Genomic DNA, 23,908 nt, shown 5'->3' with positions numbered 1-23,908 from the left:
CAGGGAAAAAGAAGGTATACCAGGAAATTAAAATACTTCAAGAACAGCTAACAGCAATGAGCAATAAAGAATTGGAGTGGAATCTCAAAAGACTGAATCAAAAAGCGTTTGAGGGTGCTAATAAACCTGGGAAGTACCTGGCATGGCAATTGAAGAAGAAAAGGGAAAAGAAGATAATAAATAAAATTTGCGAAGATAACAAAACGTATTTGGAGCAGGCTACCATTAGTAGAGCCTTTTATAAATTTTACGCTAAGCTGTATAATAAAAAAGAAGTAAACAAAGAATCAATAGCGTCATATTTGGAGAAAACCAAACTTCCAGAAATCTCGGAAGCTTGGAGAAATAAGTTGAATAGTGAAGTAACTGACGAGGAAATAAGTAAGGCAATACAATCTGCAAATCTAGGAAAGGCGCCAGGGCCAGATGGACTTACGGCTAAATTCTATAAGACAATGGCTAATGAACTGGCACCATTCCTAAAAGAGGTGATGAATGGGGTTTTAAGGGATCAAAGGATTCCAGAAACTTGGAGTGAAGCGAATATATCATTGATCCCAAAAGAGGGCCAAGACCTGACTAATGTGAAAAATTATAGACCTATATCGCTACTCAACAATGACTATAAAATTTTTGCGAAGATATTGGCGGAGAGATTGAAGGGGTGGCTCTCGGAAGTCATAGAGGAGGAACAAGCAGGCTTTTTGCCAGACAGACAAATAAGAGACAACTTAAGGACAGTGATCAATGCTATTGAATATTATGACAAGCGTTGTGACAAAGAGGTTGGTTTCTTCTTTGTTGACGCTGAAAAAGCGTTTGACAATTTAAACTGGGACTTTATGTTTGCCACTATGGAAAAGCTACAATTGGGAGAAAGATTCATCAGAGCAATTAAGGAAATTTATAGAGACCAGACTGCAGCAATTGTGGTGAATGATGAATTGACCAAGAAATTGACGATAAGTAAAGGAACAAGACAAGGTTGCCCGTTATCTCCATTGTTGTTCATTTTAGTATTGGAGATTCTGATGATACAAATACGTCAAGATGATGAAATTCGTGGAATAAAAATAAAGGACTATTCATATAAGGTCAGAGCATTTGCGGATGACATAATGTTAATTGTAGAGGACCCATTGGAGAACATGCCAAGAGTGATAGATAAGATCAAGGAGTTTGGAGACTTGGCAGGTTTCTTCATTAACAAAAAGAAGTCAAAGATATGCAAAAATATGACTAAGCAGAAACAACAATTGTTAATGGAAACAACGGATTGTGAAGTAACAAGTAAAGTGAAATATTTGGGAGTCGAATTAACTGCAAAGAACATAGATCTATTCAAAAACAATTATGAAAAACTATGGACTCAGATAGAGAGAGACTTGATTAAATGGAATAGATTGAATTTGTCATGGTTGGGCAGGATTGCAGCAGTTAAGATGAATGTGTTACCAAGAGTAATGTTTTTGCTACAGACAATACCAATCATCAGAGACTCCAAACAATTTGAAAAATGGCAGAGGAAAATATCAGATTTTGTTTGGGCAGGCAAGAAGCCTCGAGTGAAAGTGAAAGTTTTACAAGATGCAAAGGAAAGAGGCGGAATGCAACTGCCCAATCTGAGACTTTATCATGATGCAATCTGCCTAGTTTGGTTGAAAGAATGGATGACATTAAAGAACAAGAAACTATTAGCCCTAGAGGGATATAAAAAAATATTTGGATGGCATGCATATTTATGGCATGACAAAGTAAAGGTCAACTCGATGTTCCTGCATCACTTTGTTCGGAGAAGTCTATACATAATCTGGAAGAAGTACAGAATTTATCTACAAGAAGGAACCCCTTTGTGGGTGGTTCCATATGAGGTGATAGACCCGAGAGCTGTTGATAATGAACAACAATGTTTAACGTATAAAGAAATAACTAAAACTGAAGCATCCAAACTTAGAATAAAGACACAAGAGGAACTATCACCTAACTACGATTGGTTCCAGTATAGACAGATCAGAGACTTATATAATTCGGACTCTGTAAAGGGAGGTATACGAATAGAGAATTCGGAACTAGAGCAGACCCTTCTTAAAGAAGATAAGAAAAGAATATCCAAGGTATACCAAGTACTGTTGAAGTGGTATACCGAGGATGAGATAGTTAAAACACAAATGGTGAAATGGGCTATAAACTTTAATAAAGAAATAACAATGGAGGCATGGGAATACTTGTGGAAAACTACAATGAAGACAACGACATGTATTAATATCAAAGAGAACATTTATAAAATGATCTATCGTTGGTACATGACACCAAAGAAGATTGCGCTAGGGAATTTGAATACTTCTAATAAATGCTGGAAATGTAAGAAGCATGAGGGCTCCCTCTATCATATGTGGTGGTCGTGTGAGGTAGCCAGGCAGTACTGGGGGGAAATAATAAGAGAAATGAGTGAAATTTTACAATTTCAAATTAATAAGAACCCAGAACTCCTGCTACTGAACTTGGGAATGGAGGGAATTCCAGCCCAACACAGGACGTTGACATTTTATATGACAGCAGCAGCTAGACTTTTGTATGCGCAAAAATGGAAAGTACAAGAAGTGCCAACTATTGAAGATTGGACTTACAAATTGCTGTATATGGCTGAAATGGACAAGATGACAAGAAAATTGAGAGATCTGGACTCAGGGCAGTTCAACACAGACTGGGAGAAGCTGAAACAATACCTGGAGAAGAAATGGGAGGTGGGAGGAAAACTGTGGCAGTTTGAGAACTACTGAAGTATTGAAGTAGAGGGGGGAGACTTTACCGGGGGGAGAAGAGATAAATGTGAATTAATAAGCAGTCAGATTACTAGATTAACATATATATAGATATATATAGGTTAACAAACAGAACATAGAGAAAATAATTAATTATAAGGACTAAATATAAGGAGCGATTAACTAACAATATTTTCTTTTTTTTCTGACAAGTTTTGTACCAAACTGAATGTCTGAAGATATAGATGGGTCAAATTGATTGACTACATGAGGAGAGATATATAGAACTATTATAAAAAGATAGAATGAGTAATATATATAGAGAATAAGTCAAATTGTTTGATATAAACGAACGTATGATCTATATGGTTTATGATATATAGAAATACCTGAAATTGAAAAATTGGGATAAATTGTTTATCTAAGATGGAAACAAAGGCTTACAGTTTGGGCATATAATGTTAAAAATAGTTAAGGATGTACTGCTTAGAATAATGGAGAATATATATTTGTTTTAGATAGAGGAAGCTAATAAAAGTAAGGGAAAGGGGACAAAGGGTTGGAAAGCTGTTGGAAGTCAACAAAAAGGGGGGGGGAAAGGGAGGGGGTTAGAGATGAAAAAATTGGGGAAAATTGAATGTAAATGTGGAAATAATGGATTCTAACCCAATAAAAAATTTTCAAAAAAAAAAAAAATTTCAGCTGATGTGTTACTAGGAACCGTTGTTCTACGCCGTGCCTTGATTCGTATTGCTGATTCCATAACTTGCCTTGCATTCACAGGCCTGCTGTATCCAAAGTGTCTTATCTCTTGCGCTTTGAAGCTCTGTGTCTCTGACCTTGTACACCTGCTGGCTCTCAGGGAGAAGAAGAATAACCATGTTTCATTCTTAATCTATTGCTTCTCTTATGTCTAGACAAAGCACGGAAACTATTTAGGGAGTTCTCAGGAACGTTTCACACGAAAAGTTGTTTTCCTATTGGGATGGGGGAGAGTGCTTGAAGCATATATGAACAATGCTTTTTACATGTTTTACCATTCCTGTCAACTTCTGATCAACCTGTGGACATACCTATGGACATAATTTGATTCCCGAATAAAGCCTTTTCAACCGAGACCATGGAGTGCTTGCTGTGAGGGTACAGGAATCTATCTGTCATAGCCTGTCATCCATAAAACTGACATTTTGACAGGAATCCTTTCTTAATTCCTCTGTATTTGTTACCTTTGGGGGATGGCTACTGGCTTCACGTCATCAGAGCCAGACCCGGGGCCCACAGAGCCAGAGGACTCAAATAAATTCCCAGACCTTTGGCTGGGACCAGGTGCAACCCCTGGAGGAACTTCTAGAGAGCTGGTGCCTATGACTCAAGTGAGACTGGACTACCTGATGGACTCCAATATAGTGGAGATGAGAGGGCTTGGAGCCACAGGGTCTCTCCCAATTTATCAAGAACTGGGAGCAATCCCTGAAGCCAAGTCTGCCCACTATCAGTGGAATTTACCACCCACCCATGAGTGGGCCCCTCGCAGATCCATAACTGCTGAGGAAAGGATGCAGCACCATGGAGGGAAAATGTATTTTTGATGTTCCCTCAAGATGGAGGGGTACGTTGGTGAGCCAATGGCAATGGGAGCTGCCACTCCAGTGAGGCAAGCAGAGAGGGGTATGATAAAACCAAGGATGGCTGAGACCAGCAAGTATTGCCTCTTGAGAGAAAGAGTGGAGGATGTACAAATACCACGGGGGGGGGGGTGGATTACCCCTGGGCAATGCAGAGGAGTATCGAGGATACATAATGGAACAAGGAACAGATCCCTTGCATGTGTGTGAAGTGGTAGCTGCGGCAGGGTCAGGGAACTAGAGTTTGGGCCAGATGCCACAACTACCCATGCTGGAGGACCTACAAACACAAGCGAACCCTGAATTAACCCCTGGCAACGGGCAGGGGGGGGGTTGGAAGAGACAGTTGATGATGAAACAGACACCCTGTATTGGCATGAACTAGGAGCTGCAGCCAGGCCAGTAGACCCAAATGGGGGCCAGACGACACATTCAACCAGCATTGAGTTTTGTTATGTGGAGTCCTCCAGGAGACTGCCTACAAGCTATGCAAGTGGTACTCGAATCAGAAAGTTATCGGTCCCTCGAAGCCCAAATGGCAAAGATGAGACAGGATCTGGGGCAAACTGCCCAGCCAGTACAAGAAATAATGAACCTGCCGGTAGGACTGGCTATGAGACCCCATGAAGAACCTGTGGGGTTAAAGCCAGACACTTTCCTGCAGCTGCAGCTGCCATGGAGTGAGAGAGAGCACCACCAATTGGTCAGGGACCAATGAACATTATGAGATTAACACCTTCTGGGAGGGGAAGGCTGATTCTGGTGTCTTCTGTGCATTCAGTAAGAGTGCAAGGGATTCCCCCGACTACGTACTTTCCAAGAATGATGGGAGTGGAGAAAGGGAGACTAATTCAACCTCTTGTAATTGTGACTGCCTCTAATGCACCACCCTGAGGAGCAGCGGTCGGCCAAGCTGAGGGAGCTCAGCCATTGATCATCCCAATAGCCACAACTAGCTCAGGGACGGCAGTTGCCACAACAGGGATGAGAGTATTGCGGATCCTACGGGTTCAGGTTCCAACCCCCGCAGTAATGACAGTTCCCAATTTACCACCCTAAGGAAGGGTAGGTGGCCAGCAAGGGGGAACACCTCCAGTGAGCATTCTGCCTGCTGGAATAAGCGCAGGAGCATCGGTTGCCACAATAGGGATGAGAGTTCCCAGGCGCTCTCAGCCACAGGGAGCCCCCATCGTAGTCCCAATGGGGACAGGATTACAAAGGGGCCATTCACAGCTCAGAGGCCCCATAGTATACCCTCCTTGGAGAGTAACGGGGGGCCAAGCACCAGCACCACTACTTCAACCACCTCACAGGGTAGTGACTCAACCCACCCCTATTGTGAATGGAGTAAATGTGACACAGTAAATTCCCTACCTGGTGCAGGGACCCATTCAGCCACCCCCCAGAGCGGCCCCTATCCAGCAACCCATAAGAAATCAGAAAGTAGGAGCTCCCGCCGTTGGGCTGCCCCAAGGGTGGTTTAAACATGAAACCAAATTTGATGGAAACCCAGAGGACTTGGGATTTTTTTATAGTACAAGCAATGGAATTTTTCCAGGACTGGGGACATTTATCCTCAAATGAATATAGCAGGGTGAGCCATTTAGGTTCCTGATTGAGGGGCCCTGCAGCCGCATGGTATGTGATTTTACATGAGGCAGGAGTGCCAGAATTGTATGATTTAAATGAGTTTGTGTATGCCCTAACAGCTCAATGTGAAGACCCTCTAGAGGAGGAGAAGACCCGTACAAAGCTAAAGACTATAAAACAGGGGCACCGTTCCATACAAAAGTATGTCACGAAGTTCAGGCAATATGCCACCAAAGTACATAATTACCATGAAGGGATCAAAGTTGAATTTTTTTGAAATGGACTAAATGCCAACTTGTTAACTAAAGCACTAATGCAAGATGACCCGCAAACCATGCTAGGATGGATCTAGTTAGCATGCGAGGTTGAAAATCTGGATCAAGTAGTGAAGCTTGTGTGAATGCAGCAACACACGGGGGCAAGGATGCTGACCAGTGGAGGGAGAGGATGTGCCCTGCCGGGGCCAACACCTTCTGTCCAAGAAACTGAGAGAGTTACACTGGAAACAAGTACTATGGTTACAATGTGGGGGCGTTGGACATTTTGCAGCTCAATGCCCTGCACAGCCAGCCCCAGTGGGAAGCGGCCACATCGCGTCAAAACCATCAGGCCCCCCTAAACCGCCTGGCCGAAAATTGCTGCCAAAATCTGGAAGGCCTGCAACTGGCTTGGAAGCTGATGAGGGTCCTGGAAACACTGAAGAACCCACACTGAGAGAGGTGGAGGAGAGCCTCATCCTGCCCTTGGTAAATGAGAAAGACATGCCATAAAAAGGGCCCGGCAGCAGGTCCCAAGAGAATCGAAGCCACAAGAAGTGAGAGAAAAAGGGGCCCTCCTGTTCACGCCAGTGACTTTACTTAACACGAAAAAGGGGACACGTGGTATTGCAAGCTTTAATAGATTCAGGATGTATTTGGGACTTAATATCACCAGCCCTAGTCACAGGATTAGGATTAGATGTTGTAGAATTTAAAGACCCCATCGTGTTCGAGCAAATGGATGGATCCAATATGAATCTGGCTGGTTATAGAACTGAATAGGGGTGTGCAAGCCAAAAATTTTCGGCTAAAGCCGAAAGCAGAAAGCCGAAAGAGGATTCTCTTTCATATAAGCCGAAAGCTGAAACGGCCAGCCGTTTCGGCTTTCGGCTTTCGGCTTACTTTCAGCTTTAGGCTTTAGGCTTTTTCAATGGGAAAATGCCTCCGGCGTCTTCCCGGACGTCTGGGGGAGGCATTTTCCCACCGAATCAGCCCAAAATTGGTGGGGACCTTCCTCTAACCCCTCTCTACAAACCCCCCAAGTTTCAGACCGACTGAACTTTGGGGGGCCATGTTATGGCCCCCCAAATCAGGTCACCCTATCCTCCCATAAGAAAGCGAAGGAGCAGCATATTGTTAGCATGCTGCTGCTCATCTTCTTCATTATTTCCTATGGGGAAAAATGAAGAAGCAGGCTTCCTTTGCCAGGGGTGGCATTTTGCATGCAAAATGCCCCCTCACCCTCAGGGGCCCTTCTCCCACCCCTCCTCCCACCCCCCACCAAGGCTCAGCCTGCTCCCACTTGGGGGGGGCATTTCATGGCCTCCCCAAGTAGGTGCTCTAATCTCATTCTCTACCACTGACAGCTGGGGGAGGCTTGTCTTGCCAGGGGTGGCATTTTGCATGCAAAATGCCCCCCAGCCCTCTGGGGCCCTTCTCCCACCCCCCCACCAAGGCTCAGACTGCTCCCACTTGGGGGGGCATTTCATGGCCTCCCCAAGTAGGTGCTCTCAGCCCCCAAAGTCCACCCCCTACAGCCCCACACAAACCCAATTCCCCCCCAGCTGCCACACACAGACCCAAATCCCCACATTAGCCTCTCACAGACCCAAATACACCCCCAGCAGCCCCACACCCATAACCCCAGGAACAGGCTGGCAAAGGGCAGCCCTCTCCCTTTGTTCCCTATGCTGGGAACTTCTAAACTCTCTTTCCCTGGGCAATTCTGCACAGCCCAGGGGTGCCACAATGGTGGGCACACTTCTGAGTGCCAGCTGGTCCCTGTGAAAGAGCACCTGAACCACAGACACCCTCCCTCAAATTCCCCCCCCCCACCTACAGAGATGGCTGGCCAGCCAGCCCCATTGTTCCCTATGATGGGAACCAACTGCACAACAAAGAATAAAACAAGAACAACACAAAATAAAGTTTAAAAAAAATTATTTTCTCCCTTCCAAAGTACAAGTAGGCAAAGCATAATGACACATTACACCAGCAGTCCCCCACACAGAAAAATAACACAACTCACTTAACATCAGAGAATCACAAAGCACGATTCCTGTCAAAAACACTTTATTTCTTGAACAGCTTTAGGTTACACAGCAGGGGGGAACACCAAAGGGCATGGCAGCAGTATCTTACACAAAAATAACACAACTCACTTAACATCAGAGAATCACAAAAGCACGATTCCTGTCAAAAACACTTTATTTCTTGAACAGTTTAAGGTTACACAGCAGGGGGGGAACACCAAAGGGCATGGAAGCAGTATCTTACACAAAAATAACACAACTCACTTCACATTAAAGAATCACCCCAAAAAATTGCTGTCAAAAGCACTTTATTTCTGTAACTGTTTTAGGTTACACAGTAGGAAGGCACAACAGAGCAGGAAAGCAGTGTACTACACAAAAATAACACAACTCACTTCACATCAGAGAATCACACAAACAAAATTGCTGTCAAAAACGGTGGAGTGGGTTGTATTATTTTTTGTAGTACATTGCTATCATGCCCTGTTGTGCCCTCCTACTGTGTAACCTAAAGCTGTTCAAGAAATAAAGTGTTTTTGACAGGAATTGTGTTTTTGTGATTCTCTGATGTTAAGTGAGTTGTGTTATTTTAAATGCCACCCCTGGCAAAGGAAGCCTGCTTCTTCATTTTTCCCCATAGGAAATAATGAAGAAGATGAGCAGCAGCATGCTAACAATATGCTGCTCCTTCGCTTTCTTATGGGAGGATAGGGGGACCTGATTTGGGGGGCCATAACATGGCCCCCCAAAGTTCAGTCGGTCTGAAACTTGGGGGGTTTGTAGAGAGGGGTTAGAGGAAGGTCTCCACCAATTTTGGGCTGATTCGGTGGGAAAATGCCTCCCCCAGATGTCCGGGAAGACGCCGGAGGCATTTTCCCATTGAAAAAGCCTAAAGCCGAAACGTTTCGGCTTTTTTTCTTTCGGCTAGCTGAAACGTTTCGGCTTAGCCCGAAACGTTTCGGCTAACCTGGAAGAAGCCAAAACACTTTTGTTTCGACTTTCTTTCGGCTTTCAGAAAGCCGAAATGCACATCCCTAGAACTGAACCCACACTGACAGGTATGGGAAATCATTGGGAAAATCGAACGTATGTAGTCAGTGATGTAACCAAATACCCCCTAGTGTTGGGAAGCTGTTGGCTCTGGGGCCATGACCAATTTATCAAATGGTTCACTGGAGAAGTGTATTTTAAAGAAGAACTGAGTGCGAGACATGTGTGGACTCAGAGATGGCTCCAGGAAGTACCCTCACCTTTAGAGACTTTGTTAACCACCAAGGAGGAAAAAGCCACCCCCCTTGAATACCGGGATTTAAAACAAGTGTTTGATGAAACAGAAGCTAATGAACTTTTCCCTCACAGAGCTACAGACTGTGCTACTGAACTGCTTCCAGGGGAGAAGTTGCCTAAGGGAAAATTGTATTCTATGAGCCCAGCAGAAAGAGAGGAACTACGAGAGTTCATTGATAAAACTTGGATCGAGGATTCATCCGCCCTGCCAGCTCCCCCCATGCCGCGCCTGTGTTGTTACACAAAAAGAAGGATGGGGGGGCTAAGATTGTGTACTGACTATTGTGGAATAAATGCTGTGTCTATGTCCAATGCATACCCCCTCCCTTTGATTAGAGACATGTTCTGTATGGTGGTGCAAAGAAAATTTTTCTCAAAGCTGGACTTAAAAGATGCTTACTTCCAAGTGAGGATAAGGGAGGGGGGTGAATGGAAAACCGCATTCAACACCCCCTGGGGCAATTCAAATATCTCGTGATGCTGTTCGGGTTGCAAGGGGCCACAGGGGTCTTTATGAACTTAATAAATGAAGTATTGCATAAATATGTGTACAAAGGTGTGGTTGTTTACCTAGATGATGTGTTGATTTATTCTCCGGCTAAGTAATCTCATGTTGAATTGTTCAGGAAGGTACTGACCACATTAAAGAACCACAAACTGCTGGTGAAATTATCTAAATGTGAGTTCCACAAAGGGGAGCTAGATTTTTTGGGGTACCAAGTTTCACACCAAGGACTTAAAATGGACCCAGAAAAAATTCAAGCCGTTGTGGGGTGGATACCCACCCAAACTAGAAGGCAGTTACAATCGTTTTTAGGTTTTGCTAACTTTTACAGACCATTCATAAAGAACTTTGCTCAAATCGCTCTCCCCTTAATGGACTTGTTGAAAACAAAGGGGAGAGGTCCGCAAGGCAAAAAGCCTAGTGCTAAATTAAATTGGATGGTAGAGTGCCAAGAGGCTTTTGAGAAGTTGAAGAAACTGTTTATTTCGGAACTGGTTCTGCAGCACCCAAATGAGAACCAGAAATTTGTGGTCCAGGTAGACACTAATAATGTTACTGTGTGTGTGGGGGGGGGGGTCCTCCTACAGCTGAATTAGGAGGGAAAGTTATATCCCTGTGCATATATGTCTGAGAAATTCTCTGAAACTGAACGCAATCGGAGCGTATGGGAGAAGGAAGCTTTTGCTGTTAAATTTGCTCTTACTACCTGGAAGCACTGGTTGGAGGGGGGCTAAAATTCCTTTTAAAGTGTGGACTGATCACACAAATTTAGAAGTGTTAGGCACCACCAGCTCCATAGACTAAGTGCCAAACAGTTAAGGTGGGCGGAATTTTTCCCCAAGTTCAACTTTACGTTGAGGTACTTCCCCGGCTGATCAAATTTCTTAGTGGATGTGCTCTCATGCATACCCCAACATGGGAGGAGGAGATAATTGATACAGTTTTTTTCACCAGCTCATCTGGGAGGAGCGATGATGACACACAGCCAAACTGTGAAAATGCAAAACAGCCTGAAACCTGATCTCTCCGAATGGGGAGAGAGAGTTAAACCTGAGACAGAAAAGGGGGGGAATGCACAAAGCTTATCTGAAACAAGGAGAAGATGGGAACTGGTACCGAATGGACAAATTATACATTCCCACTAGCCTGAGAAAAGAAATATTACAATAGCGTCATGTTGTAAACCTTGCTGGACATTTCAGATACCTCAAAACCGTACTTCTAGTATAAAGACAATTTTGGTGGCCAGCTATGAGAAAAGATGTCTCTGAGTATGTAGCCTCATGCCCAGTATGTATAATGCGAAAATCTAGGAGGGGAAAAACCCCTGGACTTTTGTAACCCTCAGAAACCCCTCCTAGACTGTGGGCTGTGATTTCAATTGACTTTATCACAGACCTTCCCCCCTTGAAAGGATATACTGTCATTTTAGTAGTGGTGGATTTGTTTTCAAAACAAGCTCATTTTATTCTATGTACTACAATCCCTACAGCTAAGAAACGTGGTTAGACTGCACTCCTTCCCTAATAAGGTAATATCCAACAGGGGCCCACAATTCATTGCCAATTTCTGGCGGGAACTTCTCAAAATTGTTGGAATTGAACAGGGAATTAACTCCACCATCATCCCAAAAGTGACGGGCAATCAGAAGGCACAAATCACGTGCTAGAACAATTCTTAAGGTGTTACATTAACTATCAACAAGATGATTGGATTGATTTTCTTCTTTTTGCCGAATATGCATATAACAACTCAATACACAGCTCTACAGGAGCTTCTCCTTTTTAAATAGTGCAAGGCTATGAAGGAACAGCCTTACCATTTGCAACAGCCCCTAACTCCCAACAACCAGGAGATTTGGGAGAGAACGGTGGACTCAATTAACTTTCAAATGGGGGATTATACAAAAAAACTCTGAATAAGGCAAAAGAGGACTATAAAAAGTTTGCTGACAGAAAACGTTCTGAAAAATGGACACTGCAACCAGGAGATTTTGTGTACATCTCCACAAAAAATATAAAAGGAGAGCAACCAAGCAAGAAATTAGAATGGAGATACTTAGGGCCTTTTCCTGTTAAGAAATTAATCAATGAAGTGACTGTTGAAATAGAACTCCCCAAGAACTTAAGACAAGTCCATCCTGTATTCCACTTCAGCCTTCTGAAAAAGGATCCCCCACCTGAAAAAATGGCATCCAGAATGGGGAGCCCCTCATCCAGTGCTAGTAGATGGACAAGTTCACTATGAAGTAAAAGAAGTCCTGGACTCTAAAATAAAACACAACAAGCTTTATTATTTAGTAAAATGGAAAGACTTTGATGAGTCCTATAGAGAATGGGTGGACTCACATATGAATGCTGACAGACTCATCTCAAAATTTCATAAATGCTATCCTGATAAACCTGTATCTGGGTGAAAGAGAGGGGTCCAGTTTGAGGGGGGGGGGAGAAATGTCATGTCTGTACCCCTCCATGCCATTATTTTCAGCTGATGTGTTGCTGTGAGCCATTGTTCTGTGCTGTGCCTTGATGTCATAATGCTGATGCCATAACTTGCCTTGCATTCACAGGCCTGCTGTATCCAGAGTGTCTTATCTCTTGTGCTTTGAAGCTCTGCGTCTCTGACCTTGTAAACCTGCTAGTTCTCAGGGGGAAGAAGAATAACTATGTTTCATTCTTAATCTATTCCCTCTCTTATATTTAGACAAAGCATGTAAACTATTTCATTCAGTTTCAGAGAATTTTTTAGAAATGTATGTGCAGGGGTGCAATTTCCCCTCTTCATTGAGTTGTAGGAGCACCCCCTCCCCCACGGCGGTGTTGCTAGCATCAACCTGGACCACACATTTTCGGTTCTCATCAGGGTGCTTGAGAACCGGCTCACAGATAAACAACTTCTTTAGGTTTTCAAAAGCCTCTTGGCATTTACTGGTCCAGTTCAACTAGGCACTTGGCTTTTTCCACTGCACTCCCTTCCCTTTTGTTTTTAACAAGTCCGTTAAGGGGAGGGCGATTTGGGCAGTTTTTTTATGAAGGTTCGGTAAAAGTTACCGAACCCTAGAAACTACTGCAATTGCCCTCTTGCTTTGGGGGCCTCCCACCCCACTACAGCTTGGATTTTTTCCAGGTCCATTTTCAGTCCTTGGTGAGAGACTCGGTACCCCAAAAATCCAGCTCTTCTTTATGAAATTCACATTTAGACAATTTTACTGGCAGTTCATGTTTCTTTAAAGCAGTCAGCACCTTTCTGACCAATTCCACATGTGATTCTTTATCAGCAGAATAAATCAACACATCATCTAGGTAAACAACCACACCTTTGTACAGGTATTCATGCAGCACTTCATTGATTAAATTCATGAACACACCTGGTGCCCCCTGTAGGCCAAAAGGCATTACGAGTTATTCAAATTGCCCCAAGGGGGTGTTGGATGCAGTTTTCCATTCATCCCCTTCCCTTAGCCTTACTCAGAAATAAGCATCTTTTAAGTCTAGTTTCAAAAAGATTTTGCCTTGCACCACCACACTGAGCAAGTCTCTAATTAAAGAGAGGGGGTATGCATTTGACATGGGCACAGCATTTATTCCATGATAGTCAGTACACAGTCTCAGCCCTCCATCTTTCTTTTTGTGGAACAATATGGGTGCAGCATGGGGGGAGCTGGCAGGGCGGATGAATCCTCGCTCTAAGTTTTTGTCAATGAACATTCTGAGGTCCTTTCTTTCACTCAGGCTCATCGAGTACAATTTTCCCTTAGGCCATTTTTCCCCTGGAATGAATTCAGTAGCACAATCCATGCCTCGATGAGGGAGTAGCTCATCAGCCTCTTTCTCATCAAACACTTGTTTTAAATCTTGGTATTCAGGGGGGAATGGCATCCTCCTTCTCAGCAGTCAATAACACAGTCTCTTTGTAAACAGTTTTGTTAATAATTGAAATAAAATATATATATATTAAATAACACAGTATCTAATGGGAAGGGTGCCTCCCGGCCCCATGCATATTTTTCACAATGATCTCCCTTAAAGATCACCATCCGAGTGGACCATTTGATGTACAGGTCATGTTCCCATAGCCAGCGACTTCCCTGTACCAAGGGATATTTGGCCACATTACTGACTATATATGTTCTATTTTCTCAATGATCTCCCATCCCTGTTGGGGTAGGCTCAGTTTTATAGGGTGCAGGATTCATGTTAGATTCATCCATTTGCTCAAATACTATAGGGTATTTGAGTTCTATTAGTTGAAGTTCCAATCCTGTAACCAGGGCTGGCGATATTAGGTCCCAGGAACATCTGGAATCTAGTAAGGCTTGCACCCGCACATGAGTTCCCTTTTTTGGATTCAATAACATCAGAGGCATAAACAGTATGGCCCCTCTTTCTCTCACCTTCGGTGGTTTGGGTTCTTAAAACACCTGCCATCGGGGCCTTTTCACAGCAGGTCTGTCTCATTTCACACTTAGTGTGAAAATGAGTGTGAAACAAGACAGACAAATACCAAGCATTTCTGTAATACCCAATGCAAGAATATCACTATAAGGAGACAAATATTCCATCCACACACACCATGAAATATTCTTCACTCAAGGGGGGGAGGGGCGGCTAAAGAGATAGCATAAAAGGCTAAAGCAATGGCTACAACTACCTATCTGCGGATGTTCAGGTGGGAGATTTAGATACTTAGGCTTTGAATCCTCATAATGTAAAAAATAAAATTAGTCTTTAAGGTACCACTGGATTTCTGTTTTGTTGTGATAGACTAAACCCAGCTACCCAACTGGAATCATCATGTTCCAAGTTTCTGGGCAGCTAATAATCCCAAAAGTAATCCAAATGAGAAGAGAAGTGATGGGGTGGGTATCTGAAACTGTGACTTCTCAAATCATAAGATAGGAGTAGTACTAAGCAGGTAAAAGCTGAGCTTGAGGATATATTCTGGTTTGGTTCCAAAAAAGCTTTCCTCTGGTGATAATGAAAAACACTACGCTGAGGAGTAACATAAATAAAAGCCATGCATGACAGGGCCATAATACGTAGGGGAAATAAATGAGATAGAATGAAAATGTTGATTGGATCCATCCTTCTAGTTCCAGCTGCTGTCAGAAACTGAGGCCTATGGTTAGTCAGGCAGCATATCTAAAGTAAAGCCAAGTTGTTGGAGGATCAGAAGTCAGGCACAGGTTCATACGACAGAGAAGAAATGATATAATCAGGCAGATCAAATACAGATATTCATAGAGTCAGTTGGAGGATAGGCTGGAGCATGGTCAAAGTCAGGCAAGAGACCAGAATCCTCAGGGCTGTTTATGGCACAGCCAAAATTTGAGGTCAGACAGAGGACAATAATTAGGGCCAACAGAGCAAGAAAAATTTTTTCACAGTCAGAGTAGTTCAAAGGGTGGAATCAGCTGCCTAGGGAGGTGGTGTGAGCTCCCCTTCACTGGCAGTTTTCAAGATGAGGCTGGACAAATATTTGTCAGGGATGCTTCAGGCTCATCCTGCATTGGGAAGGGGGTTGGGCTAGGTCTGTATGGCCCCTTCCAACTCAGTGATTCTGTCTGTGATTCTGTCTGCAAGCAGAATAAGTCACTTGGGCTAAAATGATGGGGGAAATTAATAGACTAAACTTCAAATGTGGATGAGAGAATGGATGGAAATGCATGCTCTGTGTAGTAAAAACAGCAATGTAGGTTCCACCTGGATCTGGACACATATCCAGTGTGGATGAACACCTGCACATATGTTTGACCAGCATGCATAGGAAGTTTGCCGCATGCATGGGTTTTCTGGCAAGATTAAGACTGGAATATTTTTCTGTGGCATCAAGAATCTGACAACCATTGCTTTTCACAGTTGGAAATTGCTTATTTGCTCAAGTGGAACATATATGTCAAACTTTTATACAATGTTTGGTTTATTCTATGGTGGGGAAACATGATCAGGCTGGACTGAAGTTGCAGGCGAGTGCCAAGTGGGGGAGAAGAGTGGAGAGGGGGCGCAGCCATGGAAAAACATGGACACAGTGCTGGAGGCAAAGAGGCCACAACTGTATTGAGATTACAGCTCAGGGAGCAAAGCTGCACACAGGGCATGGATCTGAGCATTGGCTGACCCGCTTGCCAAGCCGATGACCCACACAACCCCTCAGACCACTGCTGAGGGGGGGGGGGAACCATGGGATGACAGCCAGTGGGATGCCACATGGGTATACACCCCTACGTGAAACATTTCCTGCACCCTGGGAGTGAGGCGGACTGAGAGCCCCCGACTGGGCATGCACTGGCCATTCCTCACTCCCCAGACCCCTTTTGGGAATCCCTATAATAGGGAAACTGAGCCTGAGGACCCTGTTTCCCCCCAACAGATCAATGCCCAATGCCCCATCCACCACAGGAGCCACAAAACGGCTCACTGCCACTGCCAATGCCGCTAGAGCTGCAAAACCAAACCAAGTAGGCCCCTCAGTGCCCTACAACCATGTGCCCAGACCCCAGCTGGACAGGCTGCACCAGGCAAGAACGATCACCGTTCCACGATAGCCAACCAGGGAAGAATCACCCCGCAGGCTCCACTGGCTGCCTCACAGACTCTGCCCCCTGTGTCCTGTTCAGTCAAGGCTGGGCACTGTGATTTGCTCTAGCCCCTTGTCCAAGGAGGCTCATCCTGCACCAAGGCCCCCTGAGGAGCCCCCTGCTGGTCTTGAAGAACTGCAGGATGCCCCTGAGGCCACTGCTAGGATCCACCTTGCTGACTCCCCCCTCCAGGACCTGGCCACCTTGCCACCACTGGACCTGGCAGCCACTGTCCCCCTCCAGCAAGTCCACACTGGAACAAGCTCAGAACCTGCAGCTAAAGAGAGAATCAGCAGGGGATTGTGGGCTCCATCAATGTAGCTTGTTGCCTTTGGCTGTACAAATCTCCCGTCTGCAGCAGGGAAAACCCCAGGTCATCCTGCCAGTGACCACCTCCCCCAGGAATTGGGGGGAGGGTGGACCACACCAATAACAAAGACAAGCACTCCAAGGGGGGCTCCTGGATGCTACTCCCCCCATCCATAATGACCTCCTGCTCTATGTCCAGAGGAAGGCAAATAACCTTCAGGACCCTAGAGCCACTTGGGCCTGGAGGAAAATTCCTTCCTGACCCCAACTTGGTGATCGGCATTACCCTGGGCACATGAGAAAGGGCCACATGAGCTAGACCCTGCACACACCCCTCTAGATGTTGGGAGCAAGGCCCCATGCCCCCCAGGAAGATCAAAATATGCACAGCTATGGCTATGAATGTTGGGAAACTAAAGCCAAATACTAAAGCCCCATCTGAGAGAGCTGCAGGGTGGAGGAAGTAAACAATCCAAGAACCCTCTTGAACCCGTGAGTGGTTACAAATTCTGCAGTTCATTGGCAACAGGTCCCACCCATAACTCTGTCCAGGATGCACTTGAAGAACCAGACCCTTAGGTTTGTGAAGTGCAGATTCCACATCCTGTAACATACTGGGCTGAAGAAAAATTTGTTAGCTGACAAAGTAAGATGAACTTGCACATAGGGTGCATGAATAACACTTCAGGGCTACCTCCTTAGAACTCTTGATATGGTATATACATCATCGAACAGTGTCAAATTGTTCCAGACTCCCTGAGAGCATTTTGCTGCTGCAATATCCCATTTTAAAAGAAAATAATTTAATGCATGCTGTGGCTGAATATCTATATCTACATGTATCTATAATTATCTATCTACCTATACAAATATATTAGACTGATCCACAAAGGAAACTCAGTGAGAGAAGAGAAAGCTGCAAATTATTTACTTATGCTCAGAGAACGATGAGAACTGGAAGTACAAAGAGGGGAATGAATATGGTGGCAGAAACCCCACCCCACTCCGTGTGAACTACCAGCATTCATTTTATTTATTTATTTCATTTCTAGACCACCCTCCCCCTCAGATGGGCTCAGAGCAGTGTAACAGCATACAACTTGCACCACATATGCAGTAAAATTCCATATACAATAAAATTGGCGGTTATAATTATTAAAATACAGCATTTTAGGTGCAGGGCTTGGCTCTTACATCACGCCCTGCGCCACATTTATGAGCTCTTGCGTGGGTGGTAGACAGTCTTCAGTGGTATGGCCGGCGAGAGGACAGCCCAGCCCCCACCAAATGCCCAGCAGAACATCTCCGTCTTGCAGGACCAGCAGAAAGATAACAATTCCCGCCGGGCCCTAGTTTCCTCAGACAGAGAGTTCCACCAGGTCAGAGCCAGGACTGAAAAGGCCTTGGCTCTGGAAGAGGCCAGACAGACCTCCCTGGGGCCAGGGACCATCAGCAACTGCTTATTAGCTGATCGAAGCAACCTCCGGGGAACATATGGGGAGAGGTGGTCCTGAAGGTATGCTGGGCCCAGTCTGCATAGGGCTTTGTAGGTCAACACCAGAACTTTGAATCAGACCTGGTATTCAACTGGTAACCACTGCAGCTGATGGAGGATGGGTGTTATATGTGCCATGATTGAAGCTCTGGCAACCACTCATGCAGCTGCATTCTGAACCAGCTGCAGTTTCCAGATCAAGCCCAAGGGAAGCCCTGCATAGAGCTAGTTACATTAGTCTAATCTGGAGGTGACCGTTGCCTGGATCACTGTTGTAAGGCCATGGGTTGATAAGTAATGGACAAGTTGTCGAGCCTGTCTTAGGTAGAAAAATGAGGATCGAACAACCGCTGCGACCTGTGCCTCCATAGACAGGGAAGCATCCAGGACCACCCCCAGGCTCCTCACTTTCGACACCAGCATAAGTGGCACTCCATCGATAGCGGGGAGCCAGAGTCCCGCACCCATGGACCCTAGACCCACATGCAGGACGTCCATCTTCAAGGGATTCAGTCTCAGCCGACTCTGCTTCAACTATCCAGTCACAGCTTCGAAGGCACATTCCAAGACATCTGGGGCAGAGTCAGGCCGTCCATCATCAGATACAATTCGTGTCATCTGCATATTGATGGCACCCAAGTCCAAAACTCCGTGCTACAAACTGCATACCAGGGCAAGCGCCTTTACAGTAGGCTTGCTGAACTGCAACCTGGTGTTCACGTTCCTAACATCAGTCTACAATTCTGTGCCTGTTCTGCCAGGAATATGTCAATGGAACGGAATTGAGACTAAAGCACTAGCTCGCTACAAGTGTTATGTGCTACTATGGATAGCAGATCACAGAAGTGCTTAACGTCGAATCTCTAGCATGTATGGGACATGCTAATCTATTATTTCCATTTTACACAGAGGCAAGGCATGCTGCATCTAATTGCGATGAAGAATCGGTGCTTCCAGCCAAGGTTACAAGGATTTCAAACCCTTCCACAGTAGCAAATACTGTGCCGTTCCTTCATAGCACAACGCTCCCCACCAGTTTGGAGAGCTTGCAATGTGCCATTACTGGCCACCGTCATGCACCCTGAAATCCAGAAATGCATGCTGAAGGTAACGGAGTTAATCAATGTGCATTCATTACACAGCACTAAATGTGTTCTACCTATTCAGGATATTATACTGTGAAGTAAGGAAAATGAGAGACTATATCACTGTGAAATCTGCAGAGACGTGATGGGAATGTGTGTTGGAGAAACTATGATCTGTTCCCCTGTATGAGAATGTGGCCATGAGTGCAATAGAAAGAAATAGGCCCCCTAGTACGAAGCCACTGGACATAGAATCATGCCTAGCCTAAATGGTAGCCCTGCAATGAGGGGCTACCATCTCCCCTGTTAAAGGGAGAACGATTTGAGCAAAGTTCTTTATGAATGGTCTGTAAAAGTTAGCAAGACCTAAAAACGATTGTAACTGCCTTCTAGTTTTGGTGGGTTTCCACCTCACAATGGCTTGAATTCTTTTCTGGGTCCATTTTAAGTCCTTTGTGCAAGATTTGGTACCCCAAAAAATCTAGCTCCTCTTTGTGGAATTCACATTTAGACAATTTCACCAGCAGTTTGTGGTTCTTTAATGTGGTCAGTACCTTCCTGAACAATTCAACATGAGATTACTTTGCTGGAGAATAAATCAACACATCATCTAGGTAAACAACCACACCTTTGTACGCGTATTTATGCAATACTTCATTTATTAAGTTCATAAAGACCCCTGTGGCCCCTTGCAACCCGAACAGCATCACGAGATATTTGAATTGCCCCAGGGGGTGTTGAATGCGGTTTTCCATTCACCCCCCTCCCTTATCCTCACTTGGAAGTAAGCATCTTTTAAGTCCAGCTTTGAGAAAAATTTTCTTTGCACCACCATACAGGACATGTCTCTAACCAACGGGAGGGGGTATGCATTGGACATAGACACAGCATTTATTCCACAATAGTCAGTACACAACCTTAGCCCCCCATCCTTCTTTTTGTGTAACAACACAGGTGCGGCATGGGGGGAGCTGGCAGGGCGGATGAATCCTCGATCAAAGTTGTATCAATGAACTCTCGTAGAGAGTTCCTCTCTTTCTGCTGGGCTCATAGAATACAATTTTCCCTTAGGCAACTTCTCCCCTGGAAATAATTCAATAGCACAGTCCGTAGCTCTATGAGGGGAAAGTTCATCAGCTTCTTTTTCATCAAACACTTGTTTTAAGTTCTGGTATTCAAATGGGTCATGGTCCCAAAGCCAATGGCTCCCCAGCACTAGGGGGCATTTGGCCACATCACTGACTACATACGTTCTATTATCCCAATGGTTTCCCATATCCGTCAGGGTGGGTTCAGTTATATAACCAGCCGGATTCAAACTGGATCCATCCATTTGCTCAAACACTATGGGGTCTTTAAGTTCTATAACATCCAATCCTAATCCTGTGACTAGAGCTGCTGATTCTAATTCCTGAGTGCTTCCTGACTCTATTAAAGCTTGCACTACCACGTGTCCCTTTTTTTGGGTTAAGTAAAGTCACTGGCATAAAGAGTAGGGCCCCTTTTTCTCTCACCTGGGGCGGCTTTGACTCTCTTGGGACCTACCACTGGGCCCTTTTTATGGCAGGTCTTTCTCATTTCCCAAGGGCAGGATGAGGCTATCCTCCACGTCTCTCGGTGTGGGTTCTTCGGCATCACCAGGAACCTCAGCAGCTTCCAAGCCAGTCTCAGGCCTTCCACATTTGGGATGCAATTTTTGGCCAGATGTTTTAGTGGGGCCCAATGGCTTTGGCATGACGCATCCCCTTCCCACTGGGACCTGCTGTGCAGGGCATTGAGCTGCAAAATGTCCAACGCCCCCACATTGTAAGCATAGTCCTTGTCTTCAACGTAAATTTCTCTCCATTTCTAGGGGTCAGGAGAGTTGTCCATGTAAGATGAGCAGCCCCCTTTTTAGAAATTGCTCCCAATTCTCTAGGAGTCCTTCCAGGGTTTGCACCTGTCCCCAGCTGATGGTCTAGTTGGTTAGTTGAATCCTCTGGCTCTGAGATCCCCAGGTCTGGCTCTGACGATGTGAAGCCAGTAGCCATCCTCCAAAGGTAACAGGTGCAGAGGAATTAAGAAGGGATTCCTGTCAAAGAGACTTTTCACACTCGCTTTTTACAGCATATCCGCACCTGACTCGCATCCCATGTTTGCAGAGTTTTCACATTACAAGGGTAGTCATGGGTCACTGTCCTATTGCAGGTCCGGGTTTTCTCTGATGTTTCTTCCTGCGGAGATACCGCGATTTTATTTTGAATTTGCTGCCCACTAGGTGTTGATCCGAATAATGCCAGTGTAAACTGTTAAGTCCTCTTTTTCCTTCTCACCCCCCTCTTCTTGTCCTCTGGCGCTGATTGGTCTTTGCATCTAACCACACCCACAGTCCTCGCCTCTCCGGTCCACTCTATCCACCATTTTTTTTTAGCTTGTGTGTGTGACATTGCGGCGCTTGTTGTCCGAACCATCTGCTGATAGATCATACTCCCATCTTCAAACCCACTCAGCCTAAGCAACCATTATATTCCGTTCCTGCGTTCGTAGCACCACACACATACTCCCCTCTCTGAACAGCTGTCGATTGTCATTGCAGTCGTCCAAAGAAGAGTAAATCCATGGTGAAACTCTCTGCCAATTGGACTTGTTATTCAGAGAATTCCCTCTCGGATCCCCAACCAGAGTGTCAATTTTTTTTCCCACTCTTTATTATTGACAGGAACACAACAGTGTGAATTCATTGAGCAGGTGCATAGAGACATGTATGATAATGTGACCTGGCATGCGAGTTCTCAATGTACCACTGTTTGTTATATGTGTTATGTTATGGCGGGCGGATCATTCATTCTATACCAAAAGCTCTACACGCCTCTTTTGATCATGTGATCATGGCGGACCAATGTTTATTAGAGATCTGCCAGGCGGGAATTTCAAATTTTCCGCTCTCTGAAACCACCATACACTCCCTGAGGGTTGTTCGAGACCATGGCAGCACCAAAACCATCCAGGGGAAGAGGTGTCTCCTGGAGGGAGAAGGAAACACTGGACCTCTTGGAATTTTGGGGAGAAGAAAAGGTACAAGAGGCGCTGACAATCTGTCATCGAAACATTTATGTTTTCGAGCATATTGCGGAGCAGATGGTGTTACGAGGCCATGCAAGAACCGCACTAGAATGCCGAACAAAGACCAAAGCTTTGCGACAGGAATACAAGAGGGTTGTGGCACACAATGGAAGATCGGGAAATGCCCCTACAACATGCCCATTTTATGCCCAACTGGCAAGGATTTTCAGAGGCGATGCTAGCATTAGGCCACAAAGGGTGGCGAGAAGTCTTCAGCTGCAGTCTATAGGCGAAAAGAAAAACATGAACCTAAATCCATCAGTCAACGGAAATAATGCTCCTTGGGAGGGATCAGAGGAGCTTTTCACACATCCGATGGTGACCCTCAATCTCTAGGAGGTCCACACCTCAACACCCAGTGACTCAGGCAAGTTGCCATTGCAGACCAATATGCTAGTACATGCCTGTGAATGTTGGGGGAGGTGGTCAATGGCCTAGGCAGATCAATAATGTCATCGGTATGTTCCCTTAGTGGCTCGTTTTTTTCACTGTGCGAGAACAGGTAAAAAAAGAAGTTATTCAGTCAAAATCTGCAGTTAAGATTTTTATCTGGATGTCTTCACGGGACAGTGGGGCAGAGCGACGGAAGGGTGCCAAAAGTAGATTTGACTGGTCGGGAAGGTAACTTGCCCTAGGGTTGCGGTCACTACAGTCAGTACCCTTTGCCGAGCACACATTTGTAACGGATTCAAGGGGAAATTGCGCATTGCTGCACATTCTTAACATATTGGCTGAGTGGTTGGTCACTGCCCTCCACAGTCATCCACACCTCACCCCCAAAGATGCATGATGTATTACCACCGTTAGCCCTCTGAGGGGTCATGGGTTGGTGGTTCCGTTGAGACCACGCACCTTCTTCACTCATGTTCATCAATTTAACATCAGGTTTCAATTGAATCGCTGCAGAATATTGAGCAGATGAGGAAAGCGGTGTTGGGTTGGGGGAAGCAAGTTTATTGCAATATTGACTACTGGAAGTATCATGATGGTAGCCGAAAAATGTTCCACAACTGCTCAACTGACAGACGGCATATTTTGGACAATTGGCCCATATTATTTTTTAAATATAAGGTTTATGGAAGGAAAAAAATAACCACCCATTCTCTAATGTGTACTGCTTTCAGGTTCTCCGACGGACAGAGATACATCCACAGATGATGGATCACTCAATTCTGTTCAGGCTTGCGAGGAAGAGACCACATCAGACAGTGAGGATAATTCAAGACAAGCGTGGGATGCATCTCTGCAATGGTCAAGCATGGCCAGCAGTTGAGCATGGGG

This window comes from Eublepharis macularius, chromosome 15 (assembly GCF_028583425.1).
Source record: "Eublepharis macularius isolate TG4126 chromosome 15, MPM_Emac_v1.0, whole genome shotgun sequence".
NCBI lineage: Eukaryota > Metazoa > Chordata > Lepidosauria > Squamata > Eublepharidae > Eublepharis > Eublepharis macularius.
Note: the sequence above shows the minus strand (reverse complement) of the source record.